This window comes from Octopus bimaculoides, chromosome 8 (genome assembly GCF_046866305.1).
Source record: "Octopus bimaculoides isolate indiv1 chromosome 8, ASM4686630v1, whole genome shotgun sequence".
In the NCBI taxonomy this organism is placed as follows: Eukaryota; Metazoa; Mollusca; class Cephalopoda; order Octopoda; family Octopodidae; genus Octopus; species Octopus bimaculoides.
Window position 1 is genome coordinate 50,679,489 of NC_142935.1, and position 9,585 is coordinate 50,689,073.

Here is a 9,585-nt window from a genome sequence, read left to right on the forward strand (position 1 = left end):
TTAGGCTCATTTATCGTATATCATATTTAATTTTCATTTCAAAAGAGAATGACAAAGCTATCAGTAGTACACAAGTACCAATTTTTAAGTTTAATCGTATTTATGGTACACATTAGGATAAAAGAATGTTGATCAAATGAATTTCATGAAATCACCAATAATAAAAACGGAAGGAAAAAACATTTTAAGCGCATGAAAATTACATTTCTCAATTTCTAAGAGATGCTTCTTTTTTCTTTTAAGTAAAAATTAGTAATTTTGTAAACGAAAGTTTGCTATCATAAACGATGTGTGAGACTGATTACTGTGTTCTGTATCAATTGTCCAATCTCACCTTTTGTTTTACCGCACTGTACGATAACTACAGATTTATTTTACGTAATCTTCGCACAAATTAACTGGACACCAACAGGAGGGAATTTTTTTCCATAATGTTTTTTTTAGAGATACACTTTGAAATAGAAAGTATATCACACACACACACTGCATATAAGCTTTTGTGATGCTTCTATCAATATATGCTTCAACTAGGGAGGCGAGCTGACAGAATCGTTGGCACCCCGGGCAAAATACTTAGCGGCATTTCTTCTATGTTCACATTCTGAGTTCAAACTACGCCGAGGCAGTCTATTACCTTTCATCCTGAGTCGATAAAGCAAAGCCTGTTGAGAACTGGGGGTCAATGTAATCGTCTATCTTCTTAATCCAAACTTGCTGGCCGTGTTCCAAAATTTGAAATCAATATATACGGTATATCTAAACCTTCTACGTCCTTAGCTAACTCGTCACATGAAACAAAATTCACGAATGTAATAATAATCTTCGTGCTTAACTGTTTAAGAGATCCATCGTGACCTATCGATTGAGCAAATCCTCAGACGACCATTTGTACTTTTTTTTTTTTTTTTTTTTTTTTTTTTTACTTCTATAGTTTATGTAGTAAGCTTCCTAAGCATTCCTGAAATTAATTTGGAGTTTGCAAAAAAAGAAAATATACACTAATTATGGTTTATCGAATTCATATATTCATTTAAAGTAAATTTATGCATTTTTGTTATAATAAAATTACAACACTGGCATACTGCATTATTATTTCCCAAATTTGTAACTTAGAATGACTTTCGTGAACCTGAAATTTCAACTGGTTTAGCATTAGCGCTTACGAGATAGTTACAAGAAAATTATTTAGTAGATGATTATGCAAATATATGCTCCCAAAATTTCTTTGACCAATCAAATCTTTTGATCGTCAAGGATCTGGAAGATGTGCAGAGAATATCAGAATGTAATGGAAGAATATCAAAGCATTTCTAAGGTCAACGGATAAAAAGAGAATAGAATTATGTGATGCGTACTCTAAATATTCCACTTCTAAACTAACACATTAAATTTAGTGTTCATTTTGCTTGTCTTATTACCTCAGATTTTTTCCTTTTTTTTTTTATTTTGTCAATGTATCTTCTCAAACTTCGAATTTCGTTGTTCGAAACTAGTGAAACGACATGCTTCGCCAGAAAAGATCTTTTAAATTATGCAGTGATAGACGTAACACAAGATTCCAGCCTCTGGAAGTAGACAAAATATCTATTTAGATGTATTGATTCAAAGTGTGTTTAGCTATGAGGTATAAGTTTTATTAAGTTCACAAAGTGCACAAATAAACACAGAGAACATATTGTTCATTTAAATATTAACAGCTCGCCAGAGAATGCCAATCATCTCAATGCCTGCCGGAAGCATGCATGTGACAACGTGGCCAATACAACAGGGAAGTACAATTGCATCAAAGCTAAAAATACGCAACAGTGTTTAATGAAAATCTTTGCTCTATGTGTTTACTGCACATTAAATGAGTGTGGAAGCAATGCAAGTAATTGCATGCCAGAAGCAACATCATAGGTTGGAAAAATCCAGCCGATTTATAATTTCTCCAGTTCCCATTCTAAATTATGGGAATTACTTACGAATCATATATGCATATAAGATACAACACAGTTTACCTCTCACTGTCATTGCATTTTGCAAATCTTTTAGAAGGTGACAGGAATATCTCACTTCAAGAAATGAAGTGATTACAATGCGAGCACTAGTAAAGAGTGTTCTTTATGCATTCATTTCGTCTGCTGGAGTTAAGCTTTGACTCGAATCCATATTTGCAAAAGAATTCATTCTTGCCACATTGGATGTGAAGGCATTTAACAGTGACAATCTCTTTGAAGATTTGATGAACATAGGAAACAAGCAAAATTACAGACTAAAGACCTGAAATGAGATCATGTGGAAAATATGAAACTCTTACATGAGATCGGGGAAGAACGTGTAAATGGAAGTTGCACCATAAGATAATACCTGACGAAATACTGTTGAAGAGAATTTTGATGAGTTGTTAGAAGAGGTTTACTCCAGGAAATCGATGATTCATGTTTTGTGTTATAATAGTGTTGCAGGACTAACTGAAGTCTTACTGTTTTAAGCAGTTGGTTGGACATTTTAATTTCTCCTAGAATACTCCTATAGGTCTAGAATGAACATGAGCTACAGAAAAAATACAAGTTTCAGTGCACATGTATCCTACTGAGATTAACGGTAAAATATTTGCGTCAGAAATGTAAAATTTACCGTCAGCACATAAAAAAAAGTTTTGGAAATTCATATCCGAATATTTTAACATTGCTAAATTTGTTAACTGATTAGAAAAACTAGGAGATATTTCCAAATGTTTGCGTTAGTTTTAGAATACTGTTAATAATAGTTTTAGCTATAGTTGCACAAACACCAATATGCTATAGCAAACATACGAAAAATATTGTAAGGTCTCTCATATCTCAACAACGACATGTTGACTTAGCAAGACTAAGTATTGAATAACATGTTGCCAAAGAAATTGATTTTGATAGTGTCGTTAGAAGTTTTAGAGATAAAGACGCCAGAAACATTAATTTCCTTTACTGATTAGTTTTATCGTTACTTTGTACAAAATATATTATTATCAGATCATTCTAGTGTACAAAGAATAAAGCATATCCTCAAGTTTACAAGTGTCATATTCACAGCCTTAGATTTGCTCCAACGTTAAATTATGCATTCAGAATCGTACAACAAATGATGTCTACCTTGTTCATATTTGATGATAAACAGATTGTTCTACAATGAAAGAAGAACCGTAACTTTAAATTTATTTTCGTGCTCTTATCTACATGCATTGAAAAGACATAAGGTCTATCCCCATTTAGACTCTAAATCTTTTATTTTGAGAGGTGAAAGTGGGCTCCGAAAATAGTAGTGTTCCGTTTTGCAAAATTACTCTTGGAAGTGTCAGTTAGGATGCATAAATATATAATCAAGTGTTTTGTAGTAGGTAGATTCACATGAACTTAGGAAGTACAATTTTAGTTCATCTTACCACGATATTCATTACTTAGAGTGAACAAGGTAATAGGCGCAATGAATATTCGCTGCCGCGAATTAAGCAAACGGTAATAATGCGCTGAATATTATATTGATGGATTTCTATGTCATATTTTCCGGTTTACCAATAAATGAAGTCAAGATTGAGTGTTAGGAAAAGAACTTAGAGAGGAACAGAAAGAGTTGCAGAGGCATAAAAAGAGTGTGAGCGAAAAATATGGGGTCATTAACAGAAGAGAGTGATAGAGATATTCAGGAAGTGCTTGGCAAAAAAGAGTGAGCCAAAAGCACATAGAGAGAAAGAATGACAATATGAGAAATCGACAAACAGCAATACGAACTGTGAAAAGTACAATAGCCAATATAATTGAGTGTGATGTATTACATCTTCAATGTCTCTAGAGATGCTGTATACGTATTTGTCTACTAATTTTTCATTTTTGTGACATTATTTTTCATTTTTCCTTATTCTATTGCTTAATAATTATAAGTCCCAGTTGGAGGATATATTGGGCACTCCACGATGAAATAATGATGATCATTAAAAATAAGATAGCTTATCGGTTTACTGGTTGGTTCATAGACCACTGTACTATAATACTGGATTCTCTACACAGGTAGAGGAAGAGAGGAAGAGAAGAAAACAAACGCATACATCACACACATATAAACATATATATATATATATGTGTATATATATATATATATATGCATACACAATATAAATATATACATATATATATATATATATATATATATATATATATATACGCAACTGGTACTTAGTTTATCGACTCCGAAAGGATGAAAAGCAAAGTCGACCTTGGCGGAATTTTAGCTCAGGACATAGAGACAAACTAAATACTGCTAAACATTTCGCCGGCGTGCTAACGTTTCTACCAGCTCGCCGTCTTATATAGGTGTATATATTAATATATATATATGCATACACAATATAAATACATACATACATACATACATACATACATATATATGTATATGTGTGTGTGTGTGTGTGTGTGTGTGTGTGTGTGTGTGTGTGTGTGTGGTGTGTGTGTGTGTATTATTTTGTTTAAAAGAGTTCCAACACTGTCTGTTTTTTATGTTTTATTTATATTCCTGCAAAACCAATGTGGGATATAGAATATGGAATATACAATATATAATATAATATACAATATATAAAATAAAATAAAAATGGATGGTACAATGAAATAAAGTATTGAATGTCTTATTGAATATATGGAATATGTCTTATTGAATAGATGAAATATTGAGTGTTCAATATAAAGGATTAAATATATAAAGGCGAATACGTATTTTCTATACCTTGTGGTATTTCATCATGGCCGGTATGACAGACTTTAACAGACTGTAATAGATTGGCTGGTTTTCTGTCTTTTATACCAATTCCTTTGGACAGCAGCAGTATGTGTTTGGCTATTTTTAGAATTGATGCCAAATTTATTTTTAGAAATGATGACATTTGAGAAATTGTTTTGTGTTTGGGTTGTAGGGATAATATTTTTAAACCCCAGTATGTGTTTGACTATTCTTAGAAATGATGACATTTGAGAAATTGTTTTGTGTTTGGTTGTAGGGATAAGATTTTTAAACCCCAGTAGGTGTTTGGCTATTCTTAGAAATGATGCGAAATCTATTTTTAGAAATGATGACATTTGAGAGATTTTTTGTGTTTTAGTTATAGGGATAAGATTTTTAAACCCCAAATAAGATAAATTTAATCATTGTTTGTTAAGAGTGGGTTTGAATTTCTTAATAAGAAATTCAAACCCACTCTTAACAAACAATGATTAAAAATCATATCCCTACAACCAAAACACAAAACAATTTCTCAAATGTCATCATTTCTAAAAATAAATTTGGCATCATTTCTAAGAACAGCCAAACACCTACTGGGGTTTAAAAATATTATCCCTACAACCCAAACACAAAACAAATTCTCAAATGTCATCATTTCTAAAAATAAATTTGGCATCAATTCTAAAAATAGCCAAACACATACTGCTGCTGTCCAAAGGAATTGGTATAAAAGACAGAAAACCAGCCAATCTATTACAGTCTGTTAAAGTCTGTCATACCGGCCATGATGAAATACCACAAGGTATAGAAAATACGTATTCGCCTTTATATATTTAATCCTTTATACTGAACACTCAATATTTCATCTATTCACTAAGACATATTCCATATATTCAATAAGAGATTCAATAGTTTATTTCATTGTACCATCCATTTTTATTTTATATTATATATTGTATATTCCATATTCTATATCCCACATTGGTTTTGCAGGAATATAAATAAAACATAAAAAACAGACAGTGTTGGATCTCTTTTAAACAAAATAATATATTCCTCTATACACAATCATACAAAACCCCCTTTTTTTGTATTTATTTTTATTTGCATATATATATATATATATGTATATATATAATATATATATATGTATATATATATATATATATATATATATATATATATATATATATATATATATATATATATATATATATATATATATATATATATATGTATGTATGTATGTATTTATATTGTGTATGCATATGCATATATATATATATATATATATATATATATATATATATATATATATATATATATATATATATATATATATATATATATATATATATATATATATATATATATATATATATATATATATATATATATATATATATATATATATATATATTAATATATACACCTATATAAGACGGCGAGCTGGCAGAAACATTAGCACGCCGGGCGAAATGCTTAGCAGTACTTCTTTTGTCTCTATGTTCTGAGCTCAAATTCCGCCAAGGTCGACTTTGCTTTTCATCCTTTCGGGGTCGATAAATTAAGTACCAGTTGCGTACTTGTGTCCACCTAATCGACTAGCCCACTCCCCAAAAATTGTGGGCATTGTGTGTACACGTTTATGTATGTATATGGATTTGCGTTTGTCTGTCTGTGTGTATGAGAGTGTGAAGAGAGAAAGAAGTTTGAAGTGTTGTCATATATAGTCACTGGAAATTTTTTTAGAATAGCAGAAATCCAGTACAATGCAAAATGGAGCTACAGAATTGAAAACAGAAGCGGTAGGTCCTTCGTCATTTACGACGATTAGCATTTGGTAGTCCGACTAAACGTCCCTACCCCTTACATGAATGCGTGTGTAATTGAATATTCCACAGATGCGTACCATCTATAATTAGTTCTCATGCATAATAAATGTGACTCGTTGTGAAGAAGCAGGACTTTTCTATAGCAGTTACACACCCAGCCGATGTGCTACCACTTAGCTTCCGTCTATCCACCTTGTGTCGTAAGGTCTGGCGCAATTCATGGCTTTGACCAAGATTCGATGCAACGGACCTCCTCTTGCACATTGACAAACTGGATCATATGGGTAGCGCTCGTCTATATTTTCAACAGAACCACGCCAATCGTTTTTTGCGTAGAAACTAGTGTAGGCGGAGTCAAGCAAAGACAGAGATTCGCATAGTCGGTGAGATCAATCTTCGCCTTCGAAGTGTATGGTCAATGACGCTAAATAGGAAAAGGATATTATCTAATATACCTGGATAAAGAGAGGAAAGAGTAGCATATGATAAGTGCCTTTGCTCTACATGTGATGTTTTGCCGTCTTCCTCAAATTGTACATGATGTCACCAAACTAATAGTATGTATTGCTTACAACTTGGGTTTGTAAGTCGTGAGTTTCTTTGGCTGTAATGCCAAAGTAGTAAGTTTGTTAAAAGATGTAAATTGGTCGGTTATCAATTTTAACCACTTCGAGAACAATTACATAAGTATACAAGTATACGTGTGTAGGTTATATGATAACATACTCTAATTCAGATATGGTTGAACAATGAAGTTTTCCAAAATGCCTCGCCAATTTGAGTGAAGAATGGTCCAAGTTCTAGTTCTATGTCCCGCTTGTGGTCCTTAATCAGATGATACAAAGACATACTTGGAAGAGTATGGGAAAATATTAGTTTCAAATTTTGGTGCAAAGTCATCATATTCTAAGGAAAGGGTTAAGTTGATTACATCCACCCTAGTGTTCAACTGGTACTCATTTTATCAATCCCAAAACAATGAATAGCAAAGTCGACCTCGGAGGAGTTCATACTTAGAGCATAAGCACAGAGGAAATGCCGCTAAGCAATTTGCCCACCGTGCTAACGATTCTGCCAGTTCTACCACCTTGACATGGCAAGTACGTTCTAAATGGCGAATCCAGTGCACGAAACAGTCAGCATAAAATAAGGCTGATTAGAAGAATTGTCCACAAGTTGCAAATCTGTATGAAAGAAGAGGTACTCAAAGATAAAGTGCTTCAAGAAATATCTGAAAAATTTCCGGAAGTAAGATATGATTAAAATCAAGGCTACAGAACAGCATACCTATAATGTAAGCATTAGATTTGATATTCTGTTAAGCAAAATGGGTACTAGACGCGAACTGCAGCAAACGAATATAAAACTCAGAGTAATGGGTCATAAAGTTCATCAGTTTCACTACATTTTTCTTTCTCAATCTCACACAACCACGCCATGCTCATATAAAAATACACAGATATATACGCCAGCAGGCAGGTAAATGATAATGTTTGTGCTTGTGTGTGTGTGTGTGTGTGTCTGTGTGTGTGCGTGTGTGTCCAAGAGTGTGTGCTTATACGTGTGAGCCAGCGAGATAGACATGAGTTCTTGTTAGCATATCAGTGTTACATATATAAGCGGAAAACAGTAAAGTTATACATATTCATACATTAGTAGGTATAGATATGTAAGTCTGGTAACACGAGCTTGCGCAAATTTAGAAGCAAATACACGCACAGAAACACACACTCGCGTGTGTATATATATGTATATATATACATGTATATATATATATATATATATATATATATATATATATATATATATATATGTGTAAGTACATACATATAGATATATATGTGTACTTATAGATAGTTATATATGCATACATTCATCATTCTTACACCCACATACATCACTAAGAGGGATTAAAACAAAAAAAAAGAAAGCAAAAAATGACGAATTAGCTCCTTTCCAATTCCATATTGATTTCCAGTCGGTTAAGTGTTATTTATTTGACAGCCAATCATTACCAGGCAACTTAGTTGGTGCCACGATTTTAGGACTTGCTTTAAAAGGAATACGTAGTTAAAAAAATGGATTACACTCACACACACATAGTTGTGTATATGCGTGTATGCGTGCCTATATGTGTATGTGTGTGTATGTATATATATATATATATATATATATATATATATATATATATATATATATATATATATATATATATACATATATATATATACATATATGTACATTTATAAGCGCACATGGATTTAAAATATATAGATGTGTGTGTTATGTGTGAGTTTGTGTGTGTGTGTGTTTGTGTGTGTGTGTGCGTGCGTGTGTGTGTGTGTGTGTGTGTGTGTGTGCGTGTGCGCATAGAGAGGCAGAGGCACAGACTAGTGGTTAGTCGGCTGAAATGAAAATATATAGAATCTTGTATATTTTTTCATATACGAACATTGTCACGTGTGCATACACAGCCCCATATATAAAAATTACACTTCACAAAATAAAGGCAATACTCCGTAAGGTATTGAAAATGTATCATAAAGCCTATATCTATATGCGCGTTATACGTATCCAGTATATCATATATAGTTACTTCCCACAACACATATATGTATGTATATGTATATATATATACGCGCGCGCACACACCAACGCACACACATATAGGGATGTTTGTATGGAGATCTACATATGAAACATCTTTCATACTATACATATATAAATGTACATACACATACATACATATGTATATATATATATATATATATATATATATATATATATATATATATATATATATATATATATATATATACATGCATACATACATACTTTATCTTTCTTCTTGATAATTGAAAATTTGCGAAACGTTAAAGTGTTCTCACGTTCTTTCCGCTCCATAAAACTTTACACAATTCGTGCATTCTTCTGTTAGTTGTTATTTTAGAATATTTTTACGTCTTTCTCTGTTTATTCTCTATTCATATTTCATTGACACATAGGGTTTAGATTTACA